Source organism: Aulonocara stuartgranti, assembly GCF_965226115.1.
Source record: "Aulonocara stuartgranti genome assembly, chromosome: 1".
NCBI lineage: Eukaryota > Metazoa > Chordata > Actinopteri > Cichliformes > Cichlidae > Aulonocara > Aulonocara stuartgranti.
This window is the reverse complement of record NC_138939.1, coordinates 36,595,246-36,609,080: the sequence shown is the minus strand read 5'-3', so window position 1 is coordinate 36,609,080 and position 13,835 is coordinate 36,595,246. Positions and strand designations below refer to the sequence as shown.

At 43.9% G+C, this 13,835-nt stretch overlaps 1 protein-coding gene across 1 annotated transcript in view; it reads right to left on the bottom strand.

The window, feature by feature from the left end:
- Positions 1–13,835, bottom strand: part of c1qtnf4 (C1q and TNF related 4) — a 55,266-nt gene that overhangs the window by 41,274 nt on the left and 157 nt on the right. The gene's annotated exons all lie outside the window — the stretch shown is intronic.

Below are 13,835 nucleotides of genomic sequence, written 5' to 3'. Positions count from 1 at the left end.
GTTGGATGTTTCTGACATGTTTTAAATGGCCTCCTCTACACATTTAGATAACACACTGTGAGTATGGTCCATGCTATGTTTGGAACAAGGTTTCAAGTTGCTCACCGCAAACATCCAGGCTCTCATGAAACTGGTGAAAACTGTGAAGGTGAACGAGATGAAAAAGAAGGCACTGGTGGTTTGCAAGCCTACAAAGGGAAAGATGCCAGTGTACGGACCACTGTTGGTGGTTCGAGCTTGTGTCTACCCCAAGATTTCCCTCGATGATTATAATGTGATAAGTTGCATATAACAGGATCGGGTTGTACACAAAAAAACAAATGTGCAGTTTTTTTTTACCAAGTATAAAAAAGACCGTTTGTACACGGTTGATGAAGTTAAATCTAAACTTAAAGCTTACGGTCAGTTGGCATAACCACATGCTCCATATTCATCATTTAGAATAAAGAGCGCACGACACAATGTTCCTCCCCTCAGTCACCTTTCTCTACACAGGTTTGTGATTATGTACTTTCCCAGAATGCATTTCAGCAGTTTCTCGTCTGACCTTGATCTGTATTATGCGGTTAAACTGAAACAACTGTAGTGGTAACAGCAGAGTGAAGTTACTGCTACCACGGCTGAAAAAGAAAACCCAACGCTCGTGCAAAATGCGGCTCATGTTTTAATTGCTGCATTGTGCACCTGGGTCTGGGTGCAGTTCCCCCCTCCAGGGGCAAGGGTACCTAGACCTGGTTCGTAGAGTACGCTTGGGGAGTGTGATCGTGTGTACGTTGGTTGAGTGTGGAGTAAGTGCATATGAGAGCATGAGGGTGGGAATGGATGTTTGTGTCTGTGTGTGCCTGTATGTCTGTGTCTATATGTCAGGTTGGGTATCAGACGCCACCTCTCTGGGGACATCTCAGGCCCTCCAAGGTTTGGAGGCCTATCTCCCCCTACCACCACTTCCCCTGCCAGTGGCGGACTCCCTCAGGTGTCGGTGCGTTGGTGGTTCTTTGTGTCTGGGGGTGGGCGTCCGGGTACACACCGGCTCACTCCTTGGCGGCCGCTTATCGGGGCCTGGAGCCTGCGGCTCGCTCGGGCCACTTCGGAGGTGGGGTGCCCCCGGCCTCTCGGCCTGGGGCTCGGTCACTCAGGCACAGCTGGCTGCCGGCGGAGCTCACGGGCGCGTCACTGCAACTCCCCCTGGCTTCTGCTCCGCGGCTGCTGAGTGAGCCCTCATCTGGGACTCTCCTCAGCTCTTACTGGGACAGTGGCGCGGCTGCCCCTCTGTTGGTCTTCCTTGGTCTCTTGTGTTCTGGGGGCCTCTGGATGTCTGGAGTTTCGATCTCCTCCATACCTGCTTCATACCCTGGAGGACGGGGCTGTGGCTCCCCACACTCCCTAGCAGATCGTTACATGGAGAAACCTTTGGAATGCAAGCATGCTGATCCACACAGGTATGCACACAGGTGTACACATGGGTATTCACAGACGCAGACTACAGCTTTCTTGGCTGCTGCCTCAAAGCACATTGTGCGCTGTCTATCTTGCGTGCTGCACAATATCGTTTATTATTTAGTATCTACTGATATCTACTGCTAGCTAGTTTATTGTGATGGTGCTGTTTTTTTTATTATGTTACTCTTTGTTTGCTTTCTCTGTTTTTTTTCTCCATACAGGTGACCCAGGTGTTTTGTTTGTTTGTTTGTTTGTTTTTCTTTCTTTCTTCCCCCCTTTCTCACCGTCTCTTCTCCCCTCTGGTTTTCTTTCTTTCTCTCCCTCTCTTTCTTTCATTCTTTCTCCCTGTCCTATCCCCCAGTCATGTCTGTCCCGTTTGTAGCAACTGAAAATAAAATAAATTCATAATTATAATAAAGGTCAATCAAATGGACCAATATGGCAAGGCCATGATGATCCACTTGGTAAAATAAATCCGCTTGGCATCTTTCTTGGCCTTAAGACAACAATTCTGATGGCTAAAGATCCAAACGGGACAAAAAAACAAAAAAACAAAAAAAAACAAAACAATTACTGCATTGTTTCTATTTACAGTTTGAACCAAAAAGCAACACATCACATTTTAAATCGGGACAAACAGAACTGATGCATTCTACTTTTTAACTTGCATTTTACACAGAAATGTGCAGTAGTTTATCCACAGTACCTGTCATCATCAGATTTTACCACGGGTTGATATGAAGGTCAATAGAGTTATCCACAGTACAGGACGTACATATTAAGTCCCAGTAACATTTCTGCTCTGAAAAAGCATAAAAACCAGGTTCTTTTTTTGTTCCACCAAAGAACACTCAACGCCCATCTTACCCTGTACGTCCTCCAGTTAGCTTGATGATAATAATTTTGCACATGCATGCCCGTGCTCGCCCTTATACTCTGTGAAAAGCACATAAAGGCCTCCATAATGACCAATACTGTCTGCTCTGTTTCCCATGAAGGCAGCAGGCTGCGACTGATGTTGTGAAGCCGCCTCCCTCGGCTCTACCTGCTGGGAGGGCAAAATCAAAGCACAGGCTTCTGAGGGAGGGTGGATAGGAAAGTTCACACCTCTGACTAGAAGTCAATATCAAAATGTAGACTGGGACTGAGGATGGACATCAAAGTGTTCAGTCTAGTGTTATGATTATGTCCATTATCACAAGGAGCAGCCCCAGGAGAAGAAATAAGAGTCACGGGGTGATCCTGAATGATTGTGCCCTTTGGGACTGGATCAAAGATTTCTACTGTAGAAGATTGTTTTTAGCATCCCCACTGATGTCTGCGTTACACAGGTCGTATAATCAGAAGTGTGCAGACAAAATCCCAGATGAGTCTGAAGCTCTTGGACAGGATGATGACAGGTAACACCCGAGTCTGAGCTAAAAAACCTTCTGTTGCCCTCAAAGTCACCTTTATAGATTTGTAATGCTTCTAATTCACTCTGTCTTCTAAACCAGGCTGAGAAGCAGGACTTTCTGCTTTTTAACTAAAACAGTTATTGCAACAGCTATCTGACAAAGTGTAAAATGAAGGATTCAAATATGTCTCTGGATTTCATTGTCCTTAAACACATTCTGAGAAGATGTCTAGGGTCGTTATTTAGCACAAGTGTAAAGTTTTGTTTTGGTCCCTTCATCAGCTAAGAGAAGGAGATGGACTTTAATAAGACTTGTCTTATTAAAGCATTATCTGCATTCAAACACTGAAAGCTACCAGCTCCATTCAGCTGACATGCCGTAATCTTCTAGTAGCAGATTATAAAATAGTGCAAGTTTACATGACTTGAGCAATTTCTGTTGCTCCAAAATTCTCTTAAGATATACATTTTAATCAAATTGTAATCAAATGTGAATCCAAGCATGAGCACAATAGTTGGTAATGTTATCTGGAGCTTTCATGTAACAAACAAACATCACGTCCACCATCAGTACATACAAATCTAAATAAGGGAGTGTACTGGGACTGGGTAATTCATTGTAAATATTTTGACTTACAAAATTAATTTATTACCAGTTAGGAAAAGTCCCATTGATTAAATCTGTATCCCTGCAGCTTAACCTCTGGGTGATGTGTGCACATCTTTATTGTAATGTAATGTTTTATCTGAGGAGCTACGGCAGATTATCTAAGAATGACTCAGAGCTTAACATTATCTGCTGCTCTACCAAACATGTGGCACAGTTCACTGCCATGTTAGATTTGAATTAAGTGTAAATGAGGTACTTGATATTATATTTTGGTGCTACAGTAAATGTCTTCAACTTTAAACAGAGTATGCTGCCAAAGGGCAGGACACACACAAGAGCCCTGATCATGAGGGGCATTACGACGTCAGAGGGTCGGGTTCATTGGGATTTATGTGTGCCTTGTTTTCACATTGTTATCTACAGCAGTATTATGGAAATCCATGTAAAGTTTATATGAAAGTGAAAAGCTGGAGGGCTGGATTAGGTTCTTTGCTATTTACATAAAAAATAAAGCCTATTGGTGGATTTTGTTTTCTGCAGGAATATGCAAAGTGTTTCATCACAAGGTCTGTTTGTTTCAACAGGTCCTTTCATTGCTCCCCCCCATCTGAAAACTGCCCTGTGCATACAGCTCAGCTCCTGACCAGTGAGGGAGCATAAATCCCAGAGCAGTAAAAACATATGCTTAAATTAAAGCTTTGAAAAAACAAACAAACAATGAATGTGAATGTATTTATACCCCAGACTGAATAGAAAAGATGGATGTAGCCAGAATGACAACACTCATTAATTTGATTAGTGAGGTACTTATCAATCAGAAGATAGCCACACTCCAAATCACTCCATGTTTAGTGTTTAATTTATTATTATAAATGAGGAAAAATTACAAAATGAACATCATATCATATTAAATGAGACTTGAAACTAAGAACAGAGACCACAAACTCACAATTAAAATCTTGACTGAAGTCATAGATAAGTTAGCATTAGAGACGCTTCCCCATAGACTTCTATACAATCAGACTCTTTTTGCATCAAGAGGATTGGGATGAGGAGCTGCCCCTGCTGGTCACTGGAAGGACTGTAGGATTAAGGTATTAATTAGGAATAGGTTCCTAAAGATTAAGATTAAGGTACCTAAATCTTCTTAGAACCAGAAGTTACATCCATCTTTTAAAACCTATGATTTATACATGTTTCTATATCATGTGTAGAAACATGTTTATATATCAATTCTCACGTTGTCTGACATCATTACTCTTGTCCTATCATCTTCCTTCTACCTTCTTTGACCCAATGAGCCTCCCGTTGTTTGGTTTAAGTGTCCATTATTGTCCCTTTCAGACTCATTCGTTCCCCCCATCTCGAACTCACAGATACCTCAGTCATAGCTCCATCTAAGCCTCAGACTCCGGGGAGGTGTCCTAAAGCCTATCAGTTCTCCCATGATGGATCATCGGAGTGTAATTGCCAAATATATATATCAAGTCTCAGTGTGTCTGTATCTGTTGTATTAAAGTTTTGATTTAGTAGTCGAGTTGTTTAGACATTTCCCATGTTGTATTTGCCAACCTCTCACTGCTGAGACATCATGCAGTTCCTCTTGTACACCATCCTGTATTTATCAGCACAGCAGGGGGAACGTGCTTTGGGTGGATAACCAGTTTCTTTCCTCTTGTCCTTTCCCAAAGGTGTTTTTTTCAGTTCTACTTTTGGCTTTTTATTCTTCGGAGGTTTGGCACCACCCTACACTGGTTCCTCTTTTCCTCCCTTTTAAAATGCACAAAGAAAATAAAGGGAGGAAGGTATAATAAGAGCCCAACCCTTCCTCAAAAATACAAACTGATGGAGCAGCCTGATGGAGCAGCCTGGCGACCTGGGCCTCATATCAAAGAGAATTGGGGGGTTGTTATCTGGAGGTGCAGTGGCAGACCTCTGCTGCTTCTGCCCCTCTCATTAATCCTTCTCCCTCCCTCCTTCCCTTCACTGCTTTTCCTCCTCCCTTCCTCAGCACTTGTCACCAAGCTGTCAGCTGCCTGCTCAACTGTAGACACACGGACCAGCCTGGGGATGGGATGCATGGCAGGGATGGAAAGAAAGATGGAAAGACAAAGAGAGAGAACTGACAGATCCAATATGAAAGAGAAAAAAAGAGTTGGAGGTGTAAGCCAAGCTTGTCAGCCCTAGCAAACAAGAGAAGAGATCAATTTCTATGAACTCTAATCCATCCTGTAAGTGTCTTCTTTTTCCTGCCAGTGTCTGAGTACAAAGAAAACCCAAAGCAGAAACACTGCTCTCTCAATCCTGTCAATTCACCTGCTAAAGAAACAGAAAGAGAGAAGGAATAGAGAGAGAAAGCAAGGAGAATATCAGCTGTGGCAGCAGCCTAGTTTCTTGCCAGAAAACATGGCGAGGTTCGATTCATCAGTGACATACGAGGTACAAGTGAAGCAGCAGTGGGAGTGAGCTGACTGCTGCCTCGGCCCATTATATGTGCGATTACAGGGGTTGAAGAAACAGATGGTAGTCAGGTAAGGAGCTGGTTTAGATTTCAGTAAGATTTAAACACCAACAAACTTCCCTTCGCAAACTATCCTGCAATTTGTGGTCAGCTGTTATGGTCTTGTGAGGAAGGTGAATAATTAGCACAGGAGGATGTTTCCAGCCCACCAGGACGGGTTTAATGATCTAAGACTAGCAGGACACATCTTCAGAATCAAAGAACTTCTAAGCATATAGTTAGAAATCTCCACCCACTTATTTTTGGTCCGTTTGTTTAATGCTTAAGAAATATCCAACTTTGTCATGCTTATTTGATTTTGATCCAGTTCCCTTTCTATCATAAACGGAGGTGTGTAATCCATGGTATCTTAAATAGTGAGTGTATCAAACATCCACGGTGCTGACTGATCACATCCTCTCTACAAACTGAAAATGCATCTGTATACTGAAGGACAATGAAAGCAGCAGAAGAGTCCAGAGACTTGCTAGCGGCTTAGTGAGCTTGCAGCAGTCACAGCAGATGGCCCCGCCCTCCCTGAGCCTGGTTCTGCCAGAGGTTTCTTCCTGTTAAAAGGGAGTTTTTCCTTCCCACTGTTGCCAAAGTGCTTGCTCATAGGGGGTCATATGATTGTTGGGTTTTTCTCTGCATGTGTTATTGTAGGGTCTACCTTACAATATAAAGTGCCTTGAGGTGACTGTTGTTCTGATTTGGTGCTGTGTAAATAAAATTGAATTGAATTGATTATGCAAGCATTTCTTGAACTAAATTCTAAACACGCTGAAAGCGATGAACCTGCTGATCCTGAGTCGTGTTTGTCCAGTCAGTTTGGTGTCCACATCACGTTTAGCTACCACTTTGGTTATATACCACAACACGGGTCAATAAAGAGATCACACTTCATTCTGCTGTGTAAACTTTGTGACATTGAAATTCAACCTCATGGACGAAGAATCCAAAGTCAGTAGTATTAATCATCTGGGCTTACTATATTTAGCACCAGCCCATGCTCTCACCTATTTCCACCTTAAGTTGGATTAGTGACTCAATTTTTCCACTCATCTCTTGGCAACCTGCACAGAGATGAGTTGTTCTGCTTGTGAAAACAATTATTTTTACCCCAGACTATATCCTTCCTGGTATTTCTGAGTTGCGATAATAAAAGTCTCCTTAAGATTTTTAAAATTTTGAACAAAGATATTTCAGTTGGCTAAAAGAGGCGTACCAGCTGAAAGAGCAGCTGTGCTGTCCCTAAAGAGCCACTGTAAAAACCAGCAGTGGCTGCTAGTTTGTTTTTATCCTGTAGTAAGTGGTGCTAAATTTGGTCTGTGAACTTCTGTTTGACAAAGTTTGTAGATGGGCATCAATCTTCTTCTCATACCACAGTTTGGGGTGGCTGAGGGTCACAGCAGGTCATCTGCTAATTGGGTGGTTGATATTTTGATCCCTGGCTGCTTCAGTCTGCATGCTTCACCAAAACTCTGAACCCTGAGCTGCCCCTGATGCATTCACTGGAGTGTGTGAGTGTTAGACAGAAAGCACTTAGATGTTGGAAAAAAGCGCTTGTATGAATGTGACTAAGACAAGTTGAATGAAGCACTTTGAGTGCTTAACCAGAGAGGAAAGTTCTGCTTAAGAACCAGTCCATTTACAGCTTCTGTCCTTGCTGTTTATTTGTTTTACCCTTCTGACTCTACACCTGCACCAGCACCAGTGTCTCTTTACCCAGTTTTCACTCCCGTCATTCCCATCCCGTCATTCCCATCCCATCATTTACTGCATGATTGTACGTTGGTAGCTCACTGTGTAATGCTTGATGGTCATAAACAAACACAATGCAGTGAGTCATGTTTACTTGTGCTGACTGTTGAATTTCTGGAAACTGGACTGAAAGTTGTTCTAAAGACAGCTTGCATTTGACAGCATGCACACTGTTCTGTGTGGGATAACTTATTTCACCCATCCATCTATCCATCCACTGCGGCAGGGATAGCTCAGTAGGTAGTGGTGGCCCCATGATCGGAAGGTTGGTGGTTCGAATCCACTGAACGGCTACCCTGAGGTACCCCTGAGCAAAGTACCATCCCTACACACTGCTCCCCGGGTGCCCAATGGCTGCCCACTGCTTCACTGAGTGAATGGGTTAAATGCAGAGAGGACTTTCCCCATGGGGATCAATAAAGTATACTTTCTTTCATTTTCTTCCGCTTATCCGGGGCCGGGTCGCGGGGGCAGCAGCCAAAGCAGAGAAGCCCAGACCTCCGTCTCCTCAGCAAACTCCTCCAGCTTATCCGGGGGGACACCAAGGCGTTCCCAGGCCAGCCGAGAGGTGTAATCTCTCCAGCATGTCCTGGGTCTGCCCCAGGGCCTCCTCATGGTGGGACATACCTGGAGGCCTCCTTGTCAGATGCCCGAACCACCTCAACTGGCTCCTTTCGATGTGGAGGAGCAGCAGCTCTACTCTGAACCCCTCCCGGATGGGCAAACTTCTCACCCTATCTCCAAGGGAGAGGCCGGCCACCCATCGGAGGAAGCCCATTTCTGCCGCTTTTATTCGCGATCTCGTTCTTTTGGTCACTACCCACAGCTCGTGACCATAGGTGAGGGTAGGGACGTAGATCGACTGGTCAACTGAAAGCTTCGCTTTTACTCTCAGCTCTCTCTTCAACACAACAGACCGGTACAGCATCCGCATCACTGTGGCCGCCGCACCAATCCGTCTGTCGATCTCCCGCTCCCTTCTCCCATCACTCGCAAACAAGACCCAGAGATACTTAAACTCCTTCACTTGGGGCAGGGTCTCGTCCCTGACCCGGAGTGGGCACTACACTCTTTTCCGCCTGAAGACCATGGCCTCAGATTTGGAGGTGCTGATTCTCATTTCCAGCTGCGTCACACTCGGCTGCGAACTATTCAAGGCGAGCTGGAGGCCATCACCTGATGAAGCCAACAGAACCACATCATCTGCGAAAAGCAGAGATGATATCCTGAGACCACCAAAGTGAAAGCCTTCTGCCACTTGGCTACGCCTTGAAATTCTGTCCATACAAATTATGAACAGAATCTGTGATAAAGGGCTTCCCTGGCTGACCCACCAGGAACAAGTTCGACTTATTGCCGGCTATGCAACGGTTGTATAAGGACTGAATGGCCCGTAGCAATGGGCCAGTCACCCCATACTCCTGGAGCACCCCCGACAGGACACCCCAAGGGACACGATCGAATGCCTTCTCCAAGTCCACAAAACACATGTAGACTGGTTGGGCCATGTCCCCTCAAGTATCCTCGAGAGGATAAAGAGCTGATCCAGTGTTCCACGACCAGGACGAAGACCGCATTGTTCCTCCTGAATCCGAGGTTTCGACTAGCAGACAAACTCTCCTTTCCAGCACCCCGGCATAGTCTTTCCCAGGGAGGCTGAGGAGTGTGATTCCCCTGTAGTTGGAACACACACCGGGTCCCCTTTCTTAAAGATGGGAACCACCACCCTGGTCTGCCAATCCAGGGGTACTGCCCCTGATCTCCACGCAATAGAGGTGTGTATTCCTTCCTTCCACCGCCTGACAATTTTCTCAGTCGAAGTCAGCAGCACTCCACCCGCACTATACACAGTGCAGGTAAAGCACCGCTTTCCCCTCCTGAATTGCCTGATGGTTTGCTAGAATCTCTTCGAGGCAGTCCGAAAGTCTTTTTCCATGGCCTGAGAAAGTGAGGAAACAAAAGCATTGAAGCATTGTGAACCTGTATAATCACAACAGAAGAATCCACAGATGGATTGTTTTCCATTCGGGGTGGGGACTGTGCTTTGGGGAAAGTATGAAAGGGTTCAGGGTGGAGTGAACTGTGTGTGTGTGTGTGTGTGTGTGTGTGTGTGTGAGATATCGTCAGGATGTTGCTGGAGACAGATTAGTGCAGCAACAGAGGGATTGTCAGATGATGACGCGGTACAACTCAAAGACATCCTCTGCTGCAGTACTGTCACTTTCCTCTTCTTGGGGCTTATTTTGGGAGTGCTTCTCTCTTTTTTCCTTGTGTGCTTCTCACATCATGCTTTGCATTCACACTTCCACTGTTCCACAACATGCTCACCTGCTGTTGGTCAAAATCTCGTGTAATTGGCTTAGTAGTTACTTTTTCCTGCGTGGGATGCATGTTGTGCTTTCAAGATTGGCAAGCTCTGAACAAACAGATCTCCACCTGCTTTGAGTATTCTGGTTGGTGCTTACAGATGGGCAATCAGTGACTGAAGTGGCTCTTGCAAATATTCCACATTCAGTTTTATTTGGAAGGTGCTGGCAGCCGTAATGTCACACTATAGCCTGGTAAGCCTCAATAACACAGGGGACTCGTGACTCCTTGGATTGCTGTGGTTGCCTGTAGTTTGTATAGAAGATGACAAGTTGTCTGCAAATTGCCAAATAACCACAGACAAGTAGTGAAATTTGAAAAATCTAAATCAGGAATGGAGAGCGTTCACCTTCAAAATAAAATGTGTGCCTTTCTGTTGAAACCACCACTTTTCAAAGGTGTTTTCTTTACAGATGGTTGGTCTCTGTTTCCCGTTTCACTGCTGCTTACCAAATCGTTAACAAGTGTTTGCACGTGTTGGCAACTCTCTCATAAATTACACGTGACCATACTAATCTGCTAGCAACCACAGCAATTACAATGAGGTTTTCAATACAGTGGCAAATACTTCTTTGTGACTGATTTCACCTAGTGACACCAAGCAACCTCCCTCATTCTTGACAAGCTGACAGCAGGTTGCCAGCTGGTCTCTTTGTGACGGTGGCCTTAATGTCCCCCAAAGCTGTTCTCTTCAATTCATGACAAATAAAAAAAAGCAATGTCTCGTGGTTGAGCTTGGATTTGCACAAACTATTTCCAAACTGAAATGTTGTGTTTGCTGTGATGTTTCAAAGATCAAACACTGCTACCCCAGATGACTTGGAGAAGGTTGCTCACATAATTAGTTGCTCATACATCACTCAGGTGTCTTAGTTAAATACCATTAAGCACAAAAACACAGAAAGTATCTCATTATCTATTTTTGTGATCTCTGGTTCATCTAAGTGTTTTTATTTTCCAAGGATAAAAATAGTGATGCTTACTGCTCAGTAATTGTGTGATTAATATTAAATTATATGTGATTATGAGATTTTAAACTATGATTAAAGGACAACAAAAAAAGTATAATTTATGTTGGCTTTGATAAATACAGTATTTTTCTGCAAATGATTGACTTCAATTTATCAATCTAATGCTAAATCACAACAACAGTTCTCTCAAGGTGTAAAGTAAAGACCCCACAGTAATACAAAGAAAACAAAGAAAACTCTCTAGCACGAGTACAAGTAAACTGCATTTCTGCTGTTTTCTTTTTAAAGTGAGTCACACCTCAGTAACATCATGATGGATCTGGATCTGTAGTGATCGGCTCTTTATGCCTTCAGTGCCTTTTAACACTGAACGCCTGAACTATGTGTAGATGTGGTCAATGAAAAGATGGACCACTGTTTTTCTTTCCTATACCCTTCATGTGTCAGGAGAAATCCAGAAAAAAAGAATGCATTGATATAGATTTTTTTTTAAAGCTCCCATCAGAAGGCATTCCTTTGGGAAAAGCTGCACCTGTCACAGTTGGAGCAGTGAGCAGCAGAGTGAGCCCTTTCTAAATGAGAATTAAAGCATGACAAAAAGGAGACTGACTGAGAACAGCATGGCTTCAACTTGAATAAATCTTTGCCCTGTTTTTCAAGCATTCGAGCTTTTTCTTTTTGAATATTTGAGAGGGGTTACCGGCCTTTTCGCTCTCACACACTCATACAAACCACGCTGTTAGTGTTGAATATGCAACAATATTGCATGCAACAAGTTGATTTCCAATCCAAGGTCGTCAGCACAAATGAACAAGACAGGCTGACTGTTTGGTGCAGGAATGCAGAAGATTAAATGTTATTTACAGAAGCTTTAGGGTTGTGTAGCTGCAACTATTTTAATCTCAGTCTGTCTGTTAAAACCCCAAACATCATCCTCAGAAGTACGTAAATGCAGTCGCCTCAAGCTACAGTCTTCATATGCTATTGTCACTAAATGCTACAGGCTCGTATTTATTATGAAAAAAAGGGCTCACTTGAATAAAACTTGGTTGCTTAAGCCAAAGAACTTGTTAAGCTGCTGGTTTTACTTCTTTGTTAAGCATCCTAAGAAACACATGCTTTTGTGTTTCATGATCATGACACAGATAAAGCAGCAGCCAAAAAGCAAAAAGTCCACAAACCAGTGCGTAATGTCATGTGGCTACATCTATCGTCTGCATAGAGTGTATGATGTCAAAAGGATGGTCGACTTAATACAGCAATTCAATTTTATTTTATTTATATAGCACCAAATCACAACAACAGTCGTCTCAAGGCGCTTTATATGGTAAGGTAGATCCTACAAAACTAAATACAGAGAAAAACCCAACAATCATATGACCCCCTATGAGCAAGCACTTTGGCAACAGTGGGAAGGAAAAACTCCCTTTTAACAGGAAGAAACCTCCGGCAGAACCAGGCTCACGGAGGGGCGGGGCCATCTGCTGTGACATGCTGGGGTGAGAGAATAATCTTAGTAATGAATAATCTTAAAAGTAGAGATAGTGTCTGTCTCCTGAATCCAAACAGGAAACTGGTTCCAGAGAAGAGGGGCCTGAAAACTGAAGGCTCTGCCTGTATGGTAAAACCGTACAACAGGTAAAACGACACCATTTACAGCTGCAATCTACTGCAAAGCAACAAGCTTGAAACTTTCCTCAACCGCTTGATGCTCCCTCCCTCCGGGCTGTGTTTGGTTGAGACAATTCTTTACTTGTCAATTTATTGCGCTGGCAGTGTGTATATTTTTATATCTCATAACTCTAGGTTTCTTTGTTTGCTCTCACGACATCAAGAGCTCCTCAATAAAAGAAGGCAGAAGCAGCTGGATGCAGGCACACACACACACACACACACACACACACACACACACACACACACACACACACACACACACACACACACACACACACACACACACAGATGCTGTAAATAACACCAGCATATGTCCCTGACAAATGTGTAATCTGCACACACACTGAGCACGAGGATCAATCTGTAGCCCGCCGCAGCCGTATGTTACACTGATGCGGATTAAGATATTGTATCTGCAGACAAAAGGAGTCAACCGCCTTTGTGCAGAAAACCCATCTTAAGATAAGAGAGATCTCATCTCCTCAGCCTAATTCACAGCCTCCTTCTGCTCTCCTGTATCTCTGCCGCAGATAATGGCAGATAAATAAACCATAGGATATCCACGCATGCTGTCTTTGCCACACTGCAACCCACCGTGGCAAGATGTTACAAACAAGACAAAGCAACTGTAGCTCAGCTAAACATATGCAAGCTGCAGGTTGTCCCTCTGCTCGCATTCCCACAGTGCATTATATCAGCCCAGCTGCCACATGTGACATTATATAGACATTATATGCATTACACCCTCTGCTTTTGTGAGGTGTCACTGTTTCTGGAGATCAGTGCAGATAAATAATGCATGCTGCTCAGACGCGGCATGACTGCTGAATGCGCACTGAAGGCAGTATAGCTCTTTTCTCCCAGCACTTACACAGCAAGCAACACTTAAAGCATCCATTAACATCACACCAACACTTACGCTGCCCCTTGCTTTTTGAGCTCATCTGGGAAATTACTTATCAGAAAAATCAGAGCACATTCTGGACTGGTTGTCTTGTTTGTCTCTCGGGACATCTGCTGAACCCCGAGTGATGCGCTCGATGAATGCCAGCACACTCACAACTTAGGCTGCGCTCCCAGCACCAAGTTCCTAGCATTCTCTGTTGCACCTGAATG